Source organism: Schistocerca nitens, chromosome 12 (assembly GCF_023898315.1).
Source record: "Schistocerca nitens isolate TAMUIC-IGC-003100 chromosome 12, iqSchNite1.1, whole genome shotgun sequence".
Taxonomy (NCBI): Eukaryota; Metazoa; Arthropoda; class Insecta; order Orthoptera; family Acrididae; genus Schistocerca; species Schistocerca nitens.
In genome coordinates this window covers 176,902,449-176,929,147 of record NC_064625.1, presented here as the reverse complement: position 1 = coordinate 176,929,147, position 26,699 = coordinate 176,902,449, and the positions used below count along the sequence as shown (strand labels likewise).

General features: G+C 37.6%; 1 long non-coding RNA gene across 1 annotated transcript; it reads right to left on the bottom strand.

Annotated features, from left to right (window-relative positions):
* On the bottom strand, nt 1–26,699 carry LOC126215219 (uncharacterized). Its single transcript, XR_007542107.1, has 3 exons — nt 26,238–26,699; nt 18,240–18,323; nt 1–485 (listed from the first exon to the last, which is right to left on the bottom strand). It is a non-coding gene; the product is annotated as an uncharacterized LOC126215219 (long non-coding RNA).

Genomic DNA, 26,699 nt, shown 5'->3' with positions numbered 1-26,699 from the left:
GGTGAAACATCCATTATATATCATGTCAGGGCCAAGAAATGCAGAAGATAATCTCTCAGGGAGCACTATAATCTAAAAACGTAAAATTATAACTAAAAAGGCAAGCAAATTATGCTTTGAGTCAGTGATTTCTTTTGCCATAACTGACTAGTGAACACACATGCCAGAGGATGGTAAATATTCATACTTTGCCTGTGAGAAGCAGCTATGCACATAGTCCAATTTATGTTGAAATTATCACCTGGGTATTTTAATTAAATTTGGTGTACTATAAGCAACATGATAATCAAATGAAACAGACACATAATGAATTAATTTCTTTGTTAACAACGCTCGGATTTCCACATCACCATAGAGGTACCAAGCTTGATGTGTTACTCGTTTTTTTACATGGCGAGTTTCCCCAGTAGGCGTATAAGCCATGAAACAGACAAAAAAGCTACTTCTCTTTGTCTTCTCTTCTTTGGACTTTCAATTCAGAAACTCTGAAACATCCATTACAAAAACAGATTACACCACTCACAAATCTGAATTAAGTCACTGCAATTCATATCTATTTTACTGTCAAAAATACCAACTATGGTCAATGATGTAATTTTGAACGTTCAAAAGTTTTCAAATGTGCAGGTTACTGAAGTTAGAATACAGTTGCTACACAAATTTTGATCAGGAAAAAGTTACGATGATTGCAACTTAAATACCGAAGCCATTTGTTATGAGAATACGCCATTACCACAAATAATCCACATAGATGAATTGAAAGAAGCTTTACTGCGTAACATAATGCATCAGAATACTATAGGCACAAAGAATGAAATTTCTGTATATTTACCATACACTTTACTTTTCTTGCGCATGATAAGATTACTAACGGAAGTTACTTACTGTCCATTGTCTGGAATATAAACTACCCTTTCTCCTCTGCAAACATGTGCTTTTGCAGCAAGTATTATCAATTTTTTCCGTGATTGATAAGCTTTAACGCACACAAAACACAAAACCCACAATCATACACAAGCCCAGAAGGCATCAGAATGTCATGTTCAAAGCGATATTGGCTAGCATGAGAGACGACGTCATGTCAAGATATGACGTCATGATTCCTTGGGGCCCGCGAGCTGTAACCCAAACATCTTACGTTATGTAAGGCAAATATCTTTGACTCTCAAGAGAAGGTATAGGAACTAGTGCATATCTTTGAACTTGAATCCTATTCAAGTGAAGAATACGTAATTGTTTTGGATATACTACATATCTTCGAACTTGAAGCCATTTTAATCCAATTGACTGCACTGTTTTAATAATGCACTTACAATACAGGGGTATGTGTAAGTAAGAAATTCAAAGGTAAACATCTTACACTATTTTATGGAAGTATGTGTGACTTTCAAGTGAAGGTAATGGAAATAATGCATATCTTTGGACGTAGTGGCAGAAGCTTGTATCTACATTCTGACTGGCTGCCTTATTTTAATATTTCACAGGGACTGGGTGGAGGGGAGGGGAGGTGAGGGAGGGTAAGGGTTATAAACCACAACTGGGCTTGCTCCGTCATTGTTTATTTTTTTCCAACAGCGCAGGTGGGTTAGTTCCACCTTCTTGTATTTTGATTGGCTGTTTCATTTTAATAGTTCCTATAATGCTGGGTTATGGTTGTCGTGAGAGAGTGGCAAAGAGGAGGGCGGCAAAGGGTGCAAAGAGTGTGGGAGTGGCTTGTTACATGGTGGTGTTATTGATAAGAGTGATGACACCACCGATAAGGGCGATGGGGCTTGTGACATCACAGATAGGATGCTGATCAGGGTCATGTTATGACACAAATGTAAATGAACCCATCTCAGGTCCAGGGAACTGAGCAATCTCCAAGTCACAAATGGAATCGATTCACAAAAGAGCACCTGATATCCAAGTATCACGGTTAACAGTGCACGACCACATTAAAAAAATGTTTATAAATGGAATGATTCAGAGCAGTGTTTGTGAATGAGTTACCTGGCAACAGCATGGAGGACTGAACTGTTTCTGCCCTGCTGAACTGGCACAATTTTCAAATCGTTATGTTGCTCACAAGTGTTATTTTCTGATCACCTTACAATATATTACAGTTCACAGAGGAGGAATGTGGTTTCATGGTCTAAGGAGTTGCAAGAGATGGAAAGGAATGCACCTCATGTTGTGATAGGTACTGGAATGTCATCATGATAACTGTTTGGGCCAAATTATTGGAATTTTATGTAAATGGAAATTCTTACTTGGACACATTGCAAACATGGTTATTTATTTTGCTTATTTGTTTCGAATTCTATTGAGCCATGATGTGATAAATCACAGTGATATGGAATGAGTGAGGTTTACATCATTATAGAGATACAATAACAAAAATGTAGCAAGCTGGTGAGTAAACTTAAAATTTTAAGCAAAATTAATACGGTACATTACGAGTGAAAGTGATATAAATTATGGAGAATAACTTAAGCTACAGAAAGAGAATATTTATACATCGATCAATATAAACAGGAAAGACGAATTATGACTAACATTATAAATAGAAAGTTTTAAAACCTAAATACAAATGACAGTACAAAATGACGGAAACAATTGTTGATTAATCTGAACATACTCTTCTAGAGAACAAAATGATTTATCCGCAAGGTATTTTCTTAATTCAGAATTAAATGTAGGCAGGATATTAATGTGAAATTCAATACCTGTTAAAAAATCTGAAAACTTTTGTGGCAGAATAGTGAACATCTTTTTGCACTACACTTGTTTGTTTTTATTGCTATGCAAATCATTTTTGACCTTGTGTGTGATCATGGTATGCACTATTAGATGAAAAAGTAATGGTTATTAGACACCAAAAGCATCAAAGAAAACAAGTATTGAAATGTGGTCATTAATGTTTGGATTGTACAGAACAGGTTTCCGCAAGGATATCATGGATGAATGTCACTCATGATTCTAACTACTTTCTTTTCTGCAAAAAGTTTTTCTGAGGATTGATTACCTCAAAGAACTGTACCACATGAAATGATAGAGTCAAAATAGCCAAAACAAGCAGCTTTTATAGAATTCATATCACAAACATGGGTAATAATACATATGGCATAAGCTACTACAAAGAGTCTTTTTTGAAGGTCTGCAGCAGTGGTAGTCAACCTGCTCCCTACCGTCAACTGGTGAGCGTTGCAGCTTTTGTGATTGGCAGTGGGCATTAGGGGTTTAAAAAATATTTTCATAAACTTTTCATAAAATTTTGGCATAAAGTATTTGGTAGCTAATTATAGTAATACGCTGTGCTTTATACATTTTGTAAAGAATAGGACTTTCCTTATGAATCCCCAGTTCTGCAGAACCATAAGTCAGTTGGGAAAATTTACTACTAATAGATATAGGAAAGTGGGCAATAAGTAAATAAGGTTGACTACCCCTGATTTAGAATATGCAAAGGCACATTTAAATTGCCATTAATTAGAATGCCTATGAACGCAGTAGCTTCACAATGTAATATACTTTGGTTATCACAATTCAAGTGGATTACTTCATTTTCTTGTTGAGATGCACGGAATTGCGCGTATTGTGTTTTTTCAGTGTCTAGTTTTAATCCATTAGTCTTAAGCCAGCGTAAGATATCTTTAAGAGCAGTATTACTTTTATTTTCTAATTCACTGATTGTTCTTCTTTCAAGCAGAACAGCAGTGTCATTAGCAAAAAGAATAAGTTGGCTGTCAGGAATTTTAATGTGCCCCAGTCAAATGAAACTGGACAGCCATCAGTACCATCACCTTCTGTTTCCTGTTCTGTAGATATGATCCAGTCCACCTACTGGTGCTGCCATTCAGACCATACAGATCGTTCTTCTTCTGAGAGAATGTTGTGGTCTTCAAACTCAAAGGCCTTTCACAGGTCACAGAAAATTCCAACATGTGACTTTTTTACTATTGACTCACGAATTTCATTTGTGAGAGAGCAAATAGCCCACTCTGTTGATCTGCTTTTTGGTTTATGTTGAAAATGTTGTGATTGTTGAGGTTGTTTAAATTCTTTTATACATCAATTCCTCCAATATTTTTGAGAAGCCATTTAGAAGAGATACTGGATGGTAGTTTCATAAACTAATTAGTTTTGTTACCTTTCCTGAAAAATGGTTTTACTATAACAAACACGTTGATCACGTGTGGATAGAGGAAGTCACACCTTCATGTACTTCAGTTCCGTATTTAACAGTTTCGACGCCACTGGATTGGGCATAGTTCAACAACATTTCCAGACCTATTGAAATAGCCTCATGAAGCCCAGACTTTACCACATTACTGAGTACTGCGCAATAATATTGACCATCTGAGAGCGTTATTGATGGTTTGCACAATATATTGAAAGATAGAGACTGTATAACATTAAATATATTGATGTTCAGTCAGTATACTGTACTGTGTATGAGTGGTATTGCTCAGTAAAGCGCAGTACCAGCCAAGATAGAGAGAAATTCAGTTCGTTCTGAAGGAATTTCTTCAAAGAACTGTACAAGGTGAATGACAAAAGATCAGGAACTGTGGAAGTGGATTATCATATTAAGTCAGTGAAGTTCTTTGAGGAATGAATTTTTTTTTACTTTAGGAAACGCCAGACACCTCATTATCCCCAGTAGTAGAGAGAATTGAAGATTTTAGTGTCTTGATATTAAGCAGAATTGTTTATTTTACTTGCAGAATTTATGAGAATTGGCAAGTATCAGGGATGCTGTTCAGTGAGCATACATTGTTCGTTTCTTCCAACACTCGTCAAACCATGGACTCAAGATCACCTAAGTTTACAATCAGTAATCAGGAAATTACTGTTTTATTTCATTTGCAACTGCTATTACAGTAGAGAAATACATACATACACGTAGGCAAGTAAGTCTTCATCATAAATAATGCACTTCACTTGTTTAATTTGTAACACACATACAGACATGATGGATTCACAATTTTATTATGTAAGTATTACAAAATACAGCATACAGTTTTGAACCAGGGACTGTATTACTTAGACTGTGTTATTTATAAGATAAGTTGTTCTTTTCCATTCACACTCCTAAATACACATTGACATGAAGGAACGAAATATTTGTTTTTGTACTGATAATATCCACATTATTCAACTTACTAATTACCTTGATCTCCTTTATAGTGACTTAGTTCTCTTGCACAACACACTCTTACTCTATAAAGTTGTACAAAACAGAATAAATACACATAATGAATGCTTACACACTGAATATATCTTACCTTAATGAACTATCAGTAGACGATAAAACACATTGTCAGGTGGTAACTAGTTCAAATTCCAATATGACTGATCTGCCTCAAATTGACTGTGGTTTGTGCAACATCTTCCAGTTGTTGATGGGGTAACTGCTTTAAAAGTGCAATGTCTGTATAGGTTCTAACTTTCCGGAAGAAGTGAATAGCCATTTTAGCATCCTTAACACTAATAGAGGTGATACATGAAGTAATTTCAACAATTAGCTATAAAATATCTTATTTTATTAGTTTGTAACACTCTATATATGCTATGCAGGCTTTCATTGCCAGTGTCTGTGTACCTGGCGATTTTTGTTTCATGGGCATTACGCTGTTCTCCAAGGGATAATTCTCTGCCTAACCTTTTGTCTTGCAATGCTGGAGACATTGCCAGAGGCTGTAAAGGCTTGGGTAGCTGTAGCAAATTTAAGCAAGCCCAGCTAGCCAAAATTCTTATACATATCCGTGTAATGGTCAGTGTGTGATGTCATCAGACAGCTGGCTAAGAACAGAGAATCACGCTGGCATGTGTTATGGAGCGCTTAGTGGGGAAGAGTTGGTACTGTTCGCTTTATCTAGCACTAAAGCCAACGTCTCTAATTACAGTTTTCTTTTTTTCTGTCGAACTTATTTGTTCTGTGGCCTCTCTGTAAGTCCTACCATAATAACTACTAGATCTTGGTAAAACCATAGTATTAGGGAGACTTATTTTTTGATTCGCTGGTGCATGATACGATACAGCCAAATTATCTGTGTTTCTCAGATGATAATTACTCTTGTGTTAGTTAAGACTGGTGTTAATGCTTCTATTTGCAGTTTCTATGTACACGTGTGCAAGGAAGTTTGTAGACATCTGGTGTGGCAAGTGTTGGACATAGCTCCTTTGCCTGTAAGAGTGACGTGCACTTCCTGTTAGGATGTAGCCACTGTCTTTGTTGATCAGCCCATGGACTGCTCGCGTATCAGTAGCCTACTTCAGAACACAATCCAAGAACGATAACAACTGTCTTAACACTCCTGTTTCTTCATACTTTGTTAAGTCCCCTGTGCCAATGCAGTGTTCCGTAACCACAGAATTTGTTGACTGCTGAACTACGCTTTCTTCTATATTCCTTCACCTTCCTTTAATTGTCTGCACTGTTTGCTCGATGTATGTTTTACAACATTTCCATGCAATACGATAAACATTGGGTTTATGAAACCCCAAGTCATCTTTTACCTTACTTAATAGTGCACACGTTTTCTGAGGTGGATGGAAAACGCATTTAATGTTATGTCGAGCCAGGATTCGACGATTTTGTTCAATACGTTGCCGGCTTATAGCAGATGCACCATTGTCTGATCCTAATCGTCATGTCGTATTTTTTGGAACTGTATCTTCTACCTGAAAGTACGTCGGATTTGTCTCCTGCCGAATCTGTTATTCTTGAATACGTCCTTAAGGTGGTTGAGCCTCCTTGGTGGAATTTCTTCGTTCGATGTTCTACAGGTCTTGTTTACCAGTGTATGTAACACACCTACATGCTGTGAAGCACAATGACAGCTGGCAACATCGAAGACACAAATCAGTATGGACACACTGTGTTCTATAGAGCCATACATTTTGCGCCTGACTAAGAAGTCTCTTCCATCTCCATGGTGAACTCGATACTGAGGTGCAAAGAATTCAGATGTCCAGCCTCAGAGCATAGCCGAGATCAGCAGCTTATCAGCTGATGCAGTTTGTTTACATCATTTAATTTAGTGGTATTCTAACTTACTTCTGAGCAGAAATGAACAGTATCTGATTATTTAGATGTTTTTAGTAGTGGTATATGTTTTTGTTGCAAGAATTTGCGTATTTTTCTAACTTTTACCTTGAGGGAGTTTACTTTCTAGTGTAGTTTTCCGCCGCCTGTGTCGCTTCATTTTACTTGATTCCACGACCCTTTGTGAATAGTAAATATTCAGTAGACTTTCAGCCTCAGATTCTCGGAGTTTAATCTCACGTTTTGCGAGTGTATATTCAATTAATCAGTAGCATAGTAGGGACTCAGCTGTTTGTTTTGAGACTAGTTACCGCTGTAGTCAGCCTAGTTAGCCACTCAGTTTGGTGCCAGCTATCGCCTGTGACACATCTCCAGGACATGAAGTTACATATTTAGCTTTTCCTGTGTGTTCTTAATAGTATATATATTTAATTGCGTGCATGCATCAACAAAAGCAAAACGAGGATAATGAAATGTAGTCGAATTAAGTCGGGTGATGCTGAGGGAATTAGATTAGGAAATGAGACACTTAAAGTAGTAAAGGAGTTTTGCTATTTGGGGAGCAAAATAACTGATGATGATCGAAGTCGAGAGGATATAAAATATAGACTGGCAATGACAGGGAAAGCGTTTCTGAAGAAGAGAAATTTGTTTACATCGAGTATAGATTTAAGTGTCAGGAAGTCATTTCTGAAAGTATTTGTATGGAGTGTAGCCATGTATGGAAGTGAAACATGGACGATAAATAGTCTGGACAAGAAGAGAATGGAAGCTTTCGAAATGTGGTGCTACAGAAGAATGCTGAAGATTAGATGGGTAGATCACATAGCTAATGAGGAAGTATTGAATAGGATTGGGGAGAAGAGAAGTTTGTGGCACAATGTGACCAGAAGAAGGGATCGGTTGGTAGGACATGTTCTGAGGCATCTAGAGATCACCAATTTAGTATTGTAGGGCAGTGTGGAGGGTAAAAATCGTAGAAGGAGACCAAGATATGAATACACTAAGCAGATTCAGAAGAATGTAGGTTGCAGTAGGTACTGGGAGATGAAGAAGCTTGCACAGGATAGAGTACCATGGAGAGCTGCATCAAACCAGACTCAGGACTGAAGACCACAACAACAACAACATGTTTTGGCATTTAGGAAGTTTAGTCTCGCTTTTTTTTTTAATTTGTAAGTGCCAGTTCAGGCAGTCTGTAACAAAGTTGTCAATTCGTCTGCATAGTTCATCCATATACAGGTCAGGGGGTTACACGTTGCTTACCTAGGTTTGTGCCGGCTTTTACTGTTTACTGTTCAGTTAGTCTTGCTAGGATGGGTAGGATGTGCGCCTGCTGCATACAGATGCTGGAAGAGCTGGCTGCTGTTTGCGAAGAGTTGAATGTGGTCTTAGCAGGAACATGGGGGCAGAAGTTTGGTAGTTCTTGGATGTTCCAGTGTTAGGCGCCTTATGGTGTTCGTTAGGGCCAATGCAGACTCCGTATGGCTGCTGTGGATGTCTCATCCGAGATGTGGAGACGGCCTTGCCTGTGGCTATTGAGGATACAGGATGCATTTGTCTGCAAGCAGTGGCTCATGCCAAGAACAACGACACCTGTCGCATGGATTTTGAGGCCATCCTAAGTTCTTGCAGGCGGCTGGCGGAGCTATTGAAGGCTGCTAATCTCACACATGGGGTGCAACCAGAGCTCTCAATTTGCAGTATCATTCCCGTAGTTGGTTTGGAGGTCAGTGGAGGGTCTCAGCCAAAAGATTTGCCCTCTCTGTAATGGTCTTGGTTGTAGATTTCTGAACCTGCGTTATCAGGTGGGGATTTGTAGGACACCCCTTGATAGGTGAGGGGTGCACTACACAAAGGAAGCAGCTACCCGGGTAGCAGAGTGCTTGTGAAGTGTTCATGGGTATTTTCTTAGGCCAGGCAGTAGTCTGAGATACTCTCATGAACACTCACCAATAGATGTAGGGAAATCAGACCACGTTCAGAGTAAAGACAGTTCCATTGTAAAAATTTTATCAATAAATTGTCTAAGTATTCGTACAAAGTTCCTAAATTTATTGCCCTGCAGGAAAGTTCTCAACCTCATATTATTCTCGGGACTGAGAGCTGGTTAAAACAAGAAATAAAAAGCTCTGAGATGTTTAGCGAGTTTTGGAATATTTATCAGAAAGACATTAAACGCCGAAGGAGATGGACTGTTCACTGCAGTTGACAAAAATGTTGTCTCTACTGAGGCTGAGACTGAATTTCATAGTAAAGTTATTTGGTTGTACATAACAGGTCTAGGGGAAACTAACTGTTGGATGTTTTTAGCAACCACCTGACTCCTCTGTGACAGTTCTAGAGTCATTGAAAGATCGTCTATGGTCAGTTGTGCATAAATACCCATTTCATGCAATACTAGTTGGTGGTGACTTTAACCTACCGAGTACAGACTGGGATGTGTATGGATTCATTGCAGGGGGTGCAGACAAACAGTCTTGGGAAGCACTTCTAAACACGTTTTCCGAAAACGTTCTTGAGTAGCTATTTTGGCAGTCCATACACAATAGAAGTATCTTGCACCTTGTACCGACCACCTTAACGACGGCGTCAGTGAAGAGATGGGGATTAGTAATCATTATGTCATTATAGCGACTATGGTTACGTATGTTAATAAATCAGTCAAGAGGGCTAAGGAGTGTTTCTGCTAGAAAGAGCACATAAACAGTTGTTAGCATCTGCAATCATTTAGTTCCAGAATGATGGTCATAGAGGATACCAAATTTAAACAGACGCAAAATGTCCAAGATAGGCGATCTTTTACAGAAGCTCGAAATTTAGCGCGGACTTCTATGCGAGATGCCTACAACAGTTTCAACAATGAAACGTTATCTCGAAACCTGGCAGAAAAACCAAAGAGATTCTGGTCGTATGTGAAGTATGTTAGCGGCAAGAAACAATCAATGCATTTACTATGCGATAGCAATGGAGATACTATCGAAGACAGTGTTGCCAAAGCAGAGTTACTAAACACAGTCTTCCGAAATGCCTTCACAAACGAAGACGAAGTAAATATTCCAGAATTCGAATCAAGAACAGCTACCAACATGAGTAACATAGACGTAATTATCCTTGGAGTAGTTCAAATGGTTCAAATGGCTCTGAGCACTATGGGACTTAACATCTATGGTCATCAGTCCCCTAGAACTTAGAACTACTTAAACCTAACTAACCTAAGGACAGCACACAACACCCAGTCATCACGAGGCAGAGAAAATCCCTGACCCCGCCGGGAATCGAACCCGGGAACCCGGGCGTGGGAAGCGAGAACGCTGCCGCACGACCACGAGATGCGGACCCCTCGGAGCAGTGACACAACTTAAATCACTTAATAAAAGCAACTCTTCTGGTCCAGACTGTATATCAATTAGGTTCCTTTCGGAGTATGCTGATGCATTAGCTCCATATTTAACAATCATATACAACCGTCCGCTCGATGAAAGACCTGTACCCAAAGACTGGGAAGTTGCACAGGTCACACTAATATTCAAGAAAGGTTAATATGAGGAATCCACTAAATTATAGGCCTATATCGTTAACGTCGATATGTAGCAGGATTTTGGAACATATATTGTGTTCGAACATTATCAATTACCTCGAAGAAAACTGTCTATTGACAGACAGTCAACATGGGTTTAGAAAACATCGTTCCTGTGAAACACAACTAGCTCTTTATTCACATCAAGTGCTGAGTGCTATTGACAAGGGATTTCAGATCGATTCCGTATTTCTGGATTTCCGGAAGGCTTTTGACACTCTACCACACAAGCGGCTCGTATTGAAATTGCGTACTTATGGAATATCGTCTCAGTTATCTGACTGGATTTGTGATTTCCTGTCAGAGAGGCCACAGTTCGTAGTAATTGATGGAAAGTCATCGTGTAAAACAGAAGTGATTTCTGGCGTTCCCCAAGGTCTTTGTTGTTCCTTATCTCTATAAAGGATTTGGGAGACAATCTGAGCAGCCGTCTTCAGTTGTTTGCAGATAACGCTGTCGTTTATCGACTAATAAAGTCATCAGAAGATCAAAACAAAATGCAAAACGATTTATAAAAAATATCTGAATGGTGCGAAAAGTGGCACTTGACCCTGAATAACGAAAAATGTGAGGTCATCCACATGAGTGCTAAAAGGAACTCATTAAACTTCGGTTACACGGTAAATCAGTCTAACCTAAAAGCCGTAAATTGGGCTAAATACCTAGGTATTACAATTACGAACAACTTAAATTGGAAGGAACATGTAGAAAATGTTGTGGGGAAGGCTAACCAAAGACTGTGTTTTATTGGCAGGACACTTAGAAAATGTAACAGACCTACTAAGGAGACTTCCTACACTACACTTGTCCGTCCTCTTTTAGAATACTGCTGCACAGTGTGGGATCCTTACCAAATAGGACTGACGGACTATATCGAAAAAGTTCAAAGAAAGGCAGCACGTTTTGTATTATCGCGAAATATGGGAGAGAGTGTCACAGAAATGATCCAGGATTTGAGCTGAAAATCGTTAAAAGAAAATCGTTTTTCGTTGCGACCGAATCTTCTCACGAAATTCCAATCCCCAACTTTGTCCTCTGAATGCGAAAATATTTTGTTGACACCGACCTAAATAGCGAGGAACGATCACTACGATAAAATTAAAGGGAAATCAGAGCTCGTACGGAAAGATATAGATGTTCATTCTTTCCACGCGCTATACGAGATTGGAATAATAGAGAATTGTGAAGGTGGTTCGATGAAACCTCTGCCAGACACTTAAATGTAATTTGAAGAGTATCCGGGTAGATGTAGATGTAGATGGTCAAAATTTAAACTGATTGCAAATCGTGATCTGGAAAAGTATGTGCCTAGTAAGTCGATTAAGGATGGGAAAGATCCATCTTAGTTTAATAACGAAATTCGGAAAATGCCGAGAAAGAAAAGGCTGTTGCAATCATGGCTCAAAAGAGGATGTGCAAATGACGACAGGCAAAAATTAGTAGAGATTCGTACGTCTGTGAAAAGGTCTATGCTCTAAGCATACAACAGCTGCCACCATCATACATTGACTAAAGATATGGTGGAGAATCCGAAAAAATTCTGAACCTATGTAAAGTCTCTAAGCGAGTATAAGGCTTCCATCCAGTCACTTGTTGACCATGCTGTTTTGGCAGTTGAAGGGGCAAAAAGGAGACCAAAGTTTTAAATTCTACGTTTAAGAAATCGCTGACTTAGGAGAATCATACAAACGTACGTTGTTTGACCATCACACGAAGTCCCGTATGGATGACATAGTAATAAGCTACCCTAGCGTAGAGAAACAATTGAATGAGTTGAAAACAAATAAGTCGCTGGGCCGAGGCGGAATCCCAATTCGGTTTTACAGAGAGTACTCCACGTCACTAGTCCCTTACTTAGTTTGCATTTATCGCGAATCTCTCGACACGCACGAAGTGTCAAGCAACTAGAAGAAAGCGCAGGTGACTCCTGTGTATAAGAATAGTAGAAGAACGGACCCGAAAAATTACAGACCAATATCCTTAACATCGGTTTGTTACAGAATTCTATAGCATATTCTGAGACGGAAAAGCCCATATTCACGAATCAACAAGGATTTAGAAAGTACTGCTCAAGCGAAAATCAGCTGGCTCTTTTCTCACTATGGATGAAGGGCAACAGGCAGATTCCATATTTCTACATTTCTGAAAAACATCCGACATGGTACCCCGTTGTGTACTGGTAACTAAGGCATATACATACGGAATAGGTTCCCAGATATATGACTGGCTCGAAAACTTCCTAAGTAATAGAACCCAGGATGTTGTCCTCGATGGCGAGCATTCATCAGAGACAAGCGTATTGTCAGAGAGCCCAGGGAAGTGTGACAGGACCGATGTTGTTCTCTATATACATAAATGATTTGGTGGACAGGGCGGGCAGCAATCTGCGGTTGTTTGCTGATGATGATGGTAAGGTGCCGAAGTTGAGAGACTGCAGGAAGATACAGGACGACGTAGGCAAAATTTCAAATTGGTGTGATGAATGGCAGCTAGCTCTTAATGTAGAAAAACGTAAGTTAATGCGAATCAGTAGGAAAAACTGTTCTCCATCATTTGAAAACCGTGTAATGTTCGGATACAGCATTAGTAGTGTCCCGCTTGATACATTCATGTCCTTTAAATATCTGAGCGTAACGTTGGGAAGCAATACGAAATGGAACGAGGATGTGACGACTGTGGTTCAGAAGGCGAATGGTCGACTTCAGTTTATTTGGAGTATTTTAGGAAAGTGTGGTTCAACTGTAAAGGAGACCCCATATATGATGCCAGTGCAACCTATTCTTGAGTATTGTTCGAGTATTTTGGGATACACACCAGATCGGACTGAGAAGACATCGAAGCTTCTAGGTTTGTTACTGGTATCTTTGAACAGAATGCAAACTCTGGATATGCTTTGGGAACTCAAGTGGGAATCCCTGGGGGGAAGAAGACGTTCATTTCGAAGAACACTACTGAGAAAGTTTAGAGAACCAGCATTTGAAGCTGACTGCAGAACGATCCTACTGCCACCAGCATATATTTCAAATAGGGACTACGAAGATAAGAGAAATTAGGGGTCATATGGAGGCACATAGATAGTCCCTTTTCCCTCCTCTAACTGCAAGTGGAACGGGAAAGGAAACGACTAATTGTGGTAAAGGGTACCCTTCACCATGCACTGTACAGTGGCTTGTGGAGTATGTATGTAGTTGTAGACGTTTTTCACTCCCATGTGGACACACCACAAACGTGCCATCAACGTATCTTAGGCATCATTGCAGCTGTTCCCAAAGCTTTCTCTTCAAAATCCTCCATAAACAAGTTTACCACAAGCAGTGACAGAAGGCACCACATGGCAACACCACCCGTTTCGCCACTGAAGAGAAAGATTGGTGATGTGAGAACAAATTCGAAAAGCTTAGTGATTTTCGGGTTGAATTTCTCCCTGATAAACTCGAGGAAATCGGCAAGCAGCACTCTGATGAAGAGCAAGATCACATCAGGGCCATACTACTTACACCCATTGAATTAAAGGTACAGAGTTCCTGATGGGGTGGCGATATTTACCGATATAGAGGCTTAATACTGCTGCTTCGATGTTTGGGAGATTGAGCCTATGTTGCTCAGAATTGGACATAGAGGAACATCTGCATTGTGTTCATTTGGTATGCCATGGGATCTTAGTGGTGCAGCAGCTCGTGCCCAAAGTTTCTTGGCAATTTCCTTTGGCAGGGACTATCATAGAAGATCAGTGGTCTTCTTCTTCTTCTTCACTATGGTGGTCAGCTCTCCCTTCCAGTCACTCCTCTTCCACATCATCGCTGGGGAGGATGTAATTTACTTGGTCTATACCATTGATGAAATACGCAACAGGTGTAGCAGTCAGTGTTGGTGCGAAGTTGAGTCCATTTTACAGGACTGATTTTGTCACATTGTCAGTCTCTTCCCTGTGAAGCTGATTACGGTTTTTCTTTGCCCTTCTTGCGGCTTTTTCTCTCTTGTTGCCAGACACTAGAACTTGGAGACGTGTTCGGTAGTAGCACTGCATCAAGATAGTTCTGCATGAGCCCAAGAGCCAGTGTCAGTCCACTCCCAATAACCAGGCGAGAATAGACAAATCATCTGTGAGTGGAGTGTCGGTAGTTCCTTAGATGTGTCCACTTGGCGACATGTGTACCAGATCCTTTCCCTTATTAGGGCCAGACTAGCTCCTTTTCTGATCCATTGGGAGGTTGCGGGTTTTAGATAATGTGTGATCCTTGCAAATGTTGGTATTATGTTATGGTCATGGCACCTCATCAGGAAGGCGAGAAAGCTGTGCACATGCTCTTTCCTGTATCGAAGCTTATTCAGCTTCTTAAGTCTCTGATACATCTATTCCCGATAGAGGAATGTGGTATGTGATCTAAAGTTTCCTGGTGAATTGACTGTTTGTGGTGTTCTCGTGTGTCCAGCTGGGAGCAGTCCTCTTTGTAAAGTGATACTTTGTCAGCACACATTGCCATCTTCTTTAGGTGATTCCTGTAGAATGGGCATCTTCAGCACATCCGATCTCTTTTATACAGTGATTGCTCCCCATCCCTTCCCCCACTATGCAATTGCACTCCACTTAAAGTGGAGTGGTGGAGGCACAGGATTTCCAAAGCCTGGGTGCAATGTCAAGTTCCTGAATGCTTCTGTAGGAAACTTCCAACGTGGAAGTGGCCCTCAGGCAATGCTCAACACTGGTTCCCAACCTTTGCTTAGGGTGTCATCATTATCTCTGTTGTTTCTCGTCTGTCAATAGTCTGCTTCAGAACGCAATCCCTAAATGACAAGGTGTAGTGCAACCTCTGTGATAGATTGACAATGCAGCTAATGTCTTTTCTATTGTTCACATACTTAATTGAGTCCCCTGTAGCCAAGCAATCTTCTGCAACTGCAGATGTTGTTTGTTGCTTAGGTGCTGTCTTATGATAGAATTACTATTGAATTTTATTATATTTTGCTACAGAATGAGTACGCATTTCTGCTTTCAATTGTGTTTTTTGTGCCACTGAGTATGCTTTATACTCTTGACTAAGGCAGTCTTTCTTCCAAATGCTAAAAATGCAACAGTAGTTATGCAAATGTGTCAAATTTTAGTAACAGCTACTAGAAACAATACATTTTAGCAGAAATCAATGTACTACAATCTTCTTACTACTCCAATGAAAATTTAAAAGCAAATAACACGCCCTCATGCTTTCATCACTGGGTTTACTAGTGAATTCTGTATAACTCGAGTTTACTGAAAGCAGTATCGTTCAATAAGGTGGAAGTACATTCATACTATGTAACAAAATCCCATGTAAAACATGCACTTCGATTTAGTATATTTTTGCTGTATAATGGTAACTGGCATAGTAACTACATGCTATGTCACTAATACTACAAAGCATACTCTGTGACAAAAAGCAACTCCATTCAAAGCTTAAATATGCATTCATTCCATGACACAATGTAATAAAGTTGAACAGCAGTTCTGTCAATGAGTTATCTATTAAACGCAAGAAAGTAAGAAAAATGGACGCAACCAAAAATAAAGTAGTATGCGAGCAATATACTTACAGCACATTTAAATCCAGCAGCTCTTACACAGATTCATAGGCAGGAACAAATGTCCACAGAATACTATGCAGCAAAACTAGCGCCTGTTTGACATCAGACAAAAGCAAATATGGACTCATTTAATCCACCCAACATTATGTATGTGAGCAAACATCAGGCAGAACGTGAGAAATACATCACAACGCATTTTAGGAAGTGCAGTATACACACAAAGTCATATTCAGTGACAATGGTAGGAAAACAACCTCGGTTCTGAACAAAACCAAAACAAATATGGCAGACTTTAAATCACCTAATAAGAAGCCGTGATGATGGGTTCATAAACTTTTGTGCTCCAAGTGGCCTGCAGTGGAACAAGGCTGTCTTACTAGACGTCTGTATATGAGCTTCACCCTCTGATACTGGTGTCATGTATTGCTGCTTCAACATGCTCCCATCAAAGTTTAGTGGCACTGCTTTTCAATATTAGTTCAGTTAGGTATATCTGTATGGGCATTGGTCATTCAAGTTATGGGATTAGAAGCGAGCCAAAAATCCTATAAGAGGAAAAGCATACATACTGGATTTGGAGCTGGATTTTATACTGAAATAAACTTTTTGTGGGCTGTGGTGAATATACTTATCGAGAATGTATTTCAATACAGCATTTATGGGAATATGGTGTACCACTTCTGTGCCTTCCTGACATCTGGTGGTAGTTTTCTGCATCAGTTCTGGTTTCTGTTTGTTGTGAAATATAGATTTTAGCACCTTGAGAAGTATACATCCCACCAAATAACGTTGTTTTAAAGATACTTGGGAAGTATGCTTACCACTAATTTTGCTTCTGAAAGAGGCTTGGGAAATATATTTAATGCAAAATTAATATGTCTTTTGTAAACGCTGGGTAGCATACTTACCACCAATTTAGTGGTTTTACAAGTCTTTTTTGAACATACCTTACTGGGGACATACCTGTAATCTTGTAACAGTACACTGTATCAGGTGGATAAAACTGCTACAACTAGTTTCTGTTTGTTACGAGATCAGTACTATTGTCACTTGTGAATTCGGAAAAAAAACTGCTTCGTCTTCAGAGTGGGAAATACACTTATCAACGAAATAACAGCTCACAAAAATCTGTGGGAGGTATACATATCACCAGTTTTTGGTCCTAAATCACAAAAATAAAATTAACAAAAAATAAATATAGTTAGTTAATCACAAATCTAACATGATACAAAAAAATATCTTCGCTTAGTAGCTACAAAAAATGCGCCCACAAAAGAGATAACACAATAACATCAAAGAAATTTGTAATAGATGTAACATCTGTAGCTGAAGATCCATTCGTGAATTGCTTTCGAATACCAAAGAGCAGTATCGAATACTTGTTGAAGTGTGGTTTAATATCTATTAAAAATACGATACTCATTTTATAGGTGCAATCTAGCTCTAATGAAGCTAGAAGTGACACTTTGATACTTAATATCTTATGATTATCTGTCATCGTTCCCAATTTTATACCACATTCCCAAAAGCATGATTTCAGAGTTCTTCTGTGACACTGGATGCTACTGACGATGACCTAAAATTCATTTAAAAACTAATGTGTTAATCTTTCAGCCCTCATTAAGTAAATAAGATGAAATACTAAAATTATTCTATGGCGAGTTTTGGAGTTACGCTTCATGGACCAAAAGGCACTGTATAACATTTGGTGATTTCTTTTATTAATGGTACACTCAATCTTTAATTATACTACCACCAGAAAACTTGTTACTCCCTTACTCAAATCCGCTTGTCAAACATTTAAGAGCATTGAAGTTGCCATTGCGAGAATGTGACTGTACGGCCAGTGTCACGTTGGTTTCCATCATTTATAGAATTAAATGAGTGGCAGTGAAACTGCAAATCGCCTTTCACTAATATCTGAATAATACTTGCTTACTCATACATATCACATAACAGAAACATCATTCAGTTTCATCACATAAAGTAACTGCACCAGCAAAGCATTGAACTACCAGCAATCCTGCATGCAGAGCATTAATATTACGTTCCTGTTAAACTACATACCGTGGCTCAGGGGCAGATACCAATTAAAAAAAAGGAGAGAAAGCAAATCATGTTGGCAGAGTTGCTTGGTCCTCACCATAGGGCCTACAAAATAAATTATAATCTACATTATTTTGCTGCCATGCCAGCTTACCATATAGTATATAATGATCAATTTAAGTGCAGTAATAGCATTATTTTTATCGTGCTGACACATGTATCTCGCAGGTATTTTAAAGAAAATGCTTGCTGTCTTTTTTCTAAATAAACTTAAAAGTAGTAAGTTTTTTAAGTAGGCTATAATTTATTTGATTTATAATTATACACTTGTTATGGAAGTTTCATTGATCAGTCTTTTTGTGTGCCTTATAGACGCAACACTCTTCTGAAATTTTAGCACTTTTTTGGTCGTTGATGTAGGCACTGATAATGTATTTATTGTAATTTTTACAGTACTTAAATTACGTTTCCTACAAACCATCCAAAATATAGACAATGGTTATCTTTTTCTCCAAATTACATGCTGATCTCGCAATCCATACTCAGTGACATCATGCATGTATAATTAATCTTGGTCGAAGTCACCCGTACAAATAGACATATATTCTATAGAAACAAATACCTGGAACTAAATGTGATGGGAAATGGGTGGGAATGTTCTTGTGCGTAGTCAAATCATTGCTTGCAGATGCTTCTATTCTTACCTCCATGGATGCTTCTTTGTTATTGAAACATCTGAGGCAATTTCCTGCGTATCTTTGTTGATTTCCTGCCGCGCATACGAAATTTAAATTGTGCATCAAATTCGAAAGGAAAATAACCTGACTGATTGTTGGCTCTTGTTTTATTTTAGTACCTAACAATAGCTTGGTTCTGAACTGTCTGTTTGTTAAACGTGAAATGTGAGTGTGTATATATATATATATATATATATATATATATATATATATATATATATACACACTCACATTTCACATATATATATATATCGACGGAACAAGTACGAATCCAGTAGCAATATGTTCTGTCAGGAACAGAACAGACACAAATTAATAGATGCTGTATTAGGAAAAAGGATGTGAAATTCGTGCTGGTACATAAACACCTGTCATTGCGGGTGTTACCATTTTAGGTTAGAGGCACTGTTTACTGTGCTGTCAACACGCCTCTGTAATATTGTGTTTAGAAGTTATTAATCTATGTAGTCTCTGTATAAATGCAAAAAAGAAAAGAAAAACAATACACTTTTTTTTACGTGTATTCATGTGACTTCCAATTTACAGAGGTAATAACAACATACGGCACCTAAGTAAGCAGTTACGCTTATTCATAGATGTTTGAATTTTGCTCATATATACCGAAATTAAATAGTTTTACAGTTTTCATTGCGTGTTCCGACAAAATTAATACTTTATACGGAATTGCTTACCAAATTACCACCGACACTGCTGGTGGTAAACCTAGCAAGAATCGTTCATCTGAAGGAAGAATCTTTTATTCGAAAAAAAAAAAAATAAAAAAATAAATATTCAGCTCTTCATGGGAAAACAATATTATTTCGCTGAAGCAATCCTTTCTGATTCCTCATATACGGCTTGTGTAATGTAGTTTTACTTGTACAAATCACACAAAAATATATGAAGATTCATTAGAAGTATTCCATAAGTCTAAAACAAGGAAGTGCCTTGTTACACATATCATGAATAAAAATTACAGTATCTTATGACCCGAGATTTTAGTAGGCCTTGCATAGTGCCAGCAAGCTGAGATTATCTAAATTTTTCTGTGAAAATGGCAACTTTTAAATAATGTTTTTATAGGTTAATGACGATTCATATGTAATGTATATAAATAAGTCTTTACGAGATTCTATTCCTTTTACTCAAGTCTGTTTGCGTAGATATGTAATTATAGTTACCTCAGACAACATAACTCTGTACCTATGGTTTTTTTTAGTACATCAGATGAACTGTGAAAAGATGATTGTTGCATAGATTTACAGTCCAGACAATGTGATTCTAGTATGAATTTGTAGATGAACAAGACTGGAAAGTTTTGTTCAATTTATTAATGTCACCTGTTTGGGATTATTTCCTCAAGACAAACATTTTTGAGTAACTCTTATCTAAATCATTTTCCATGTCAGACAACTGTGTAATTTAGCACTTGTAAGTTAGAGAGATTCCCGTGTTTTATTATAAGATCTTTCTTCTTGATCACAGAATTGGATTATATTTTCATGTATTAATCACAGAAACAAAGTTGACACTTGGCGCCCTGGCCCGTGGGAGTGTTTGTAAATGGGTTATGCCTTTGCACTCGCTCCCATCAACCGATGCGCTGAGTGTCAACTTTGTTTGCCTGTGCAATATAATGTCTATGGAAGGCAACACTGATGTTTAAAATAACAACCTGTGAGATTCGCCAAAAAACAGTATTGAGAGGAACTGAGTTTTTCATTCAGTACATAGCAATCTCCTGCTATCAGCTATGTACCTTTTTGAAGAATGCCATGTTTGAACCATACCATTGAACCAGAATTGTAGCAAAATGTAAATATAACCAATTAAAATGCAACCAGCTGTAAAATATTTTGCATAGAGAACAACATATTACTGGATTTTAAAATGCTATTCATCCCCAGAAACCTGACTCCTGCAATCAGTTTTACTGGAAAACTGTTGAAAATTCTGTGGTACCATTACACACAATTTGTCTCAGTAATGTGAAGAGAAAAAAAAATGTTTGTATCAACAGTGGTGAAAGTACTGGGCTCATACTTGGGAAGAATGACAATCAAAACCCAGTCGAGTCATCCAGATTTATCTTTCCTTCATCAATTGAAGTGAACACCTGGACATTTACAAGGACATAGCCAACTTCCTTCCCCATCTTTGTCCTCTTAAATCTTAAGTTCCAGTCCTTCCTTGCTCTCTGTCGATGGAGATTTAAAGTCAGGTTGAAATATCAACAAAATAAGGAAAAGGATAGATTATAGTTTAGGATCATTCCACACACAATCATCCAGCCAAAATTAGATATAAAACCCAAGGCTTTAGGATCTGTTCCAAAATTTATATGTGAAATGTATACATAAAGATAAGAAAATATCCAAAGTTTCATCGAATTCTAACAAGCAGTTTCTGAATTATCACCAGTTAAAGTTTTAGGCTAATTGTATTTCTGTGGGCGATTAAGATGTAACTAAAGTGTGCATGCTTCTACAGAATTTGAAGCAAAATCGTTAGTTTTGAAGCAAGAGCCTTGAAATTTTCACTGGTTTGTTATAAATTAAACACTGAAACTGTTAGATCTACAAATTTCTGATTTATAATGTTCATTCATGTTGAAAAACTGTACTGAAACTCAAAATATTGTTAATTTCAAAATTGTGTCGTAGGTGTAGAAAATTATGAATACCTAAAATCTCCCCAAATAATTCACTACAACCATATATTTTTGAAAACAGCATAAAATTACCCTTCAAATGGTGCAAAATAATTGCTGGGGTTCCGAGTTTTAACAATTTTATTGTATATTGAAGTCAAAACAAGTTTTATCTATTCAAAATGTATAGAACGGCGGTTTAAAGTTCAAAATGGTTGTAATAGAAGTTATATAGAAGTAAAAGGTTTTAAAACTATAATTTGAAAGATCAGCAAATGAAGACCGTAATTTATTAGTACATTTTTTGTTATATATTTTTAAATTGGGGCAAAGATTTTACTGCAGTTGAGTTGTAATTGTATTTATGTTTTTTTTGTTTTATTTAGCTGAAGTTAAAGTCAAGAAACATACAACATTTTTGGAGTCATGAGAAGTGTGTTGAAGTTCAGGTAAGGCAGTATTACTATGCAAGTATGCACATGAAAAATTCAGCAGTCTGCCGGGTGTCTTCGTCAAGACATGCAATTCAAGTCAGGACATGAAACCCTCCCTCCCCTCACAGCCTGCCTGTACTGCAAGTCTTATCAGTGTGTATTTGGCTCTGTTCAAGTTAACTGCATAGTGTTTTGTGCGTAGTGACATTTTAAATAATTGTAATATAAAGACAGTTATAACTTTTTTTTAAATTATTGTTTTGTGTGTGTGTGTGTGTGTGTGTGTGTGTGTGTGTGTGTGTGTGTTTGTGCGCGTGTGCGTGTGTTTCTTACCATGGAGATAAGGGAAAGTTCAAGTAAAGATGAAACTAATTCAAGTGTTCAGTAGGTTCATTACTAAATTTTTTATGTGAAAATACTTCACTGACGAAAAGCAAAGACATTTATTTAATTTTGGGAAAGTTGTCTAAAGAAGAAGTAGAAATTTTAGTTTGGCATACTAAAAAGCAGTACAGTGAAACAGATGACATTTGTTCCCATCATTTATGTTATTTTTTAAAGTATTTTGAAAAAGAACCAAAACTCCTAATGTGATCCATTTAAGAAACATTCTGTACCTTCAACCAAGAAGAAAGATTTCAGGATAATTACTCTGGAAAAAGCAAACTATGTTAAGGAAAATAAGATAATTATTTTAGTGCCAGGAAAGCTGTTGTGCGGTATGCGTAGAAAACAGTTGAATGAGGCAATGTCTATTTTTCAAGATATTGCTCTACTTGAAAGTGATGAAGCAAATGAGAGTGAATTAACCATTGCAAAAAGAGTAGTAGAAAGAGAAAAGTTGAACGAAATGCTTTTAGGGTTGAATGTGACACCACTTAAACGTCAGTCATTATCTACCTAATCGAAGAAAAAATATGCTAAAAGGAAGTTCAAAAAGGCAAAAGACCAGGTTGAAAAAAAGTTGTTATTTGTTTTGAAAGTATAAGAATACAACAATTCAATTGAATCTGACAGTGTAACTAAAGGTAATGAATTGAAGAAAAAATCTGGGAATCTTGATCATTTAGTGGATGCAATAAAGGGAAAACTGTAGACAAACTTTACCGCATGGGAAAAAAATACAGATATTAACAATCACTCCAAAGTCTTGGCCTTGCGGAAAACTAGTGGAAAAATAAAATGTACCAAAATATTTATTGCGAAAAGCCAGAACGCTTGCAAACGAGAAAGGTATTTTGGCTTTGACAGAACCCAAACATGGCAGAATCCTTCCCAAAGAGACAATAAACCCTGTCCAACTGTTTTACAAAGATGACGCATTTTCTTTCTTGTTGCCAGGTGCTAAAGACTAAGTTAGTATATAAAAAAATACAAGTAGAAAAGAATCCTTTTATGCAACTCAGAGGAACTACTCATTGCGTTTAAAGAAAAACACTCTAATATTAAAATTGGATTTTCCAAATTTTGCTCCTTGAGACTGAAATGGTGTGTGCTTGCGGGTTCACCTGGATCTCACAGTGTGTGTGTTTGCTTGTACCACCAAAACATTGAGCTTCTCGCAAATGCTCTGAACCAGCATGATCAAGAATCATTAATGCCTTTTGGTTGGATGTGTAGGATGCTAATACTTGTGTTGTTAACATGGTGTTTTGTTTCATGCAAGTGTGTAGCTATTGCTGATGTGTGATATTTTTTGTTTTTTAGTGCTGCCATGTGTTCCTTGAACCTAATCTCAAATTATCTGCCTGTCTGGCCTATGTAGAAGCAGTCACAGTCCAAACATTCAATTTTGTACACACCTGTGTGATGAAGTGGGTTTCGTGTGCCGATGTTGTGGGGTAACTTCTGTCCAATCTTGTTGTCCGTTGTAAAGGATATGCTTATGCCTTTCCGTTTGAAGACATTGGCAATCTGGTATGAAATGTTACCCAGAAAGGGGATTGTATGGAAGATGTTATTTTCTTTTTGTTTATTGTGTTGTGATTCCTTTGCCATTATTGAGTGTTTTAGGGTGTCTACTATGGAGCTGTAATAACCATTTTCAATAGCTGTTTGTTTTATTATTTCAATTTCTTTATCACATTTATCTTCTGAGAGTGGTAGTTGGATAGCTCTATTAATCATGTACCGGAATGCTGCCATTTTGTGTGCTGCGGGGTGGCAAGAGGAGTTGTGGATTGTGGTATGTGTTGTGGTAGGCTTCCGATAAATTTCAAATTGATGCCTATTATTCTTTATTGTAATGGTAAGGTCTAGGTAATTTATACTGTCGTCTTTTTGGTGTTCAACTGTGAATTTTATGTTTTCATGGGAGTTGTTGAAAAACTGATTCAACTCACTGATGTCATCTTTAGTGCCTTTGGTTAAAATGATGGTATCATCTACATATCTGTAGTAGTGGATGATATTTTTGAGGAGGTGGTGATTGGAATTCAGGATTTTGTCTTCTAGGTTACTTATAAATATTTCTGCTAGCAATCCGGAAAGATTTGAGCCCATTGCCAGACCATCTGTTTGTTGGTAGATTTTATTGTTAAATTTAAAATAGTTGTGTGAAAGTGTGAATTCAAGCAGGTCCATTAGTTCATTAATGTGAGTTGAAGGGATATTTTTGTGTTTATGTAGGTTGGCATTAATTATCTGTAGTGTGGGGTCTATTGGCACAGAGGAATATATAGGTTTTGTATGTCAAATGAGGCAAGTGTGGCTCCATCAGGTACTTGTATGTTTTTGACATATTGTGTAAATTCTGTTGTGTTTCTAAGTGTTCTCTCATTATTGAATGTGTATGCTTGTTTGAGAATTCTGAAGAGTATTTTATTGAGCTTGAATGTTGGGCTGTTCCTACAGTTCACAATGGGCCTGATGGGGGTCCCGTTTTTGTGGATCTTTGGCTGTGATCTAAGGTAAGGTGCTTGTGGGCTCATTGTTACAATGTTTCTTGCTTCTTGGATGGTGAGTAGAAAATTGATGTTGTTTGAAATGTGTTTAATCTCCTTTTGTATTCTGGCTGTTGGATCTTTATGTATTTCAGTTATGTTGCTGGTTTGGAAGTAGTCTAGAGTTTTTTCTATGTATGTTGTTCTGTCCATTACAACAGTTGTGTTGCCCTTGTCAGCTTTTACAATTATTGCATTATTCACGTTTAATTTACTCTTAATGGTACGTGTAAGGGCTTCTTCTCTTTTCTTGTATGCTGGGAAAGGTTTTGCAATCTCGTTTTCAATGATTTCGTTAATTTTGTGGCAGGCTGATATTCTGTCAGTTTGCTTCTTAAGGGCGATGGTCGAGATCTGTGTTGCAGAAGTGATGAGCTTTTCTTGGTTCTTTTGATCCAGCGGAGCTTGAACATTGTGCTTTAAGCCTTTGCAGAGTAGTGCCTCTTCTTCTGCAGTGAATGTTATGTTCGTGTTGTTGAGGAAGGGTGTGTAAAATGTGTGGTTCTTTTGACTGTTTTGGTTCGGTTTGGGAGGTAGTTGTTACTCTATAAGATTGGCTAGTTTTTTCTTCTGTGTAGTTTTCGTTTTCTGTACGATGAACTCGGTGTACTCTTTGACTTTTTTGGTTATGGAATCATATTCTAATCTATGAAACAACTTTCCCAACTGTAATTCTGCATTATAAAGCTGTGTATTGAGCATTTGTTTTTTAATATAAAGTTCTTTCAGTTCATTTTTCACCCAGAGTTTTCGTGCGATTTCCAGTGTTCTCTTCGCAGTTGTTGTGTTTGTTTTGATGTCAATCTTGACATAATTTGGGATGACGTTATACTTGAGACAATTCCTATTGAAGTGTATGTGTTGCGTCGTCATTGCGACCTTTTCTGCACTGTTTTTGTAATCGAAAATAGCCTTGATTGCCTGACTGGGCAGATTAACTTTAAATGCGAACATTTTTAGGTTAGGCTTTACCGTGACTGTTACTGACATTAAATGAAACAATAAGTTCACTGTTACCAGTCACCGTTTTATTTATTTCCACGACGCGTTTCGAAGGTTTAAACCTCCATCATCGGGTGGATTTACATTAGTAAGTATTACATTTGTGTGTGTGTTGTGTTACGATTTTTGGAGGAACTTGTGGCACTGCCTAGTAGAGAAACGAGACACTATTTCAGAATATGGTTTAGGATAACTTTTGACGAAAAATTAAACTGATATCTAATGGTAAATATTAAATAAGTAAACTACAGTACCTTCAGTGATCACAGGTTCCTTTTGCTGTCGTAACACATCACATGTATACTGCCACATTTGTAAACAAATATGGCGTCTGGAATCAGCTGGGTGCAAAGTTCGTATAACAGAAGTGAAGACATACTCGCAAAGTGCAAAGAATATACATCATAACAATATTATTACAGAATAATTGCTTTAAGCATTTGGCGGTGTTTGTTTTGAGGGGTCAAATATATGTGTGTGTACTTCAGGTCGTATATAAATCCAATTCTGACAAGTTAGAACAGCAAACATTCGTACTCGTTTATACAATCAGGTGAAATGTTAAAATGGCTTAAACTTCATTCTTATTGATAACAATTAGGTGAAATGTTACAGACTATAATTACAATGATCATATTGGCTACAACAGTAAAATCATACATACATTACATTCTTTGATTGGGGTTAATAGACAGATGTGAAGTGAGGGGCTAGAG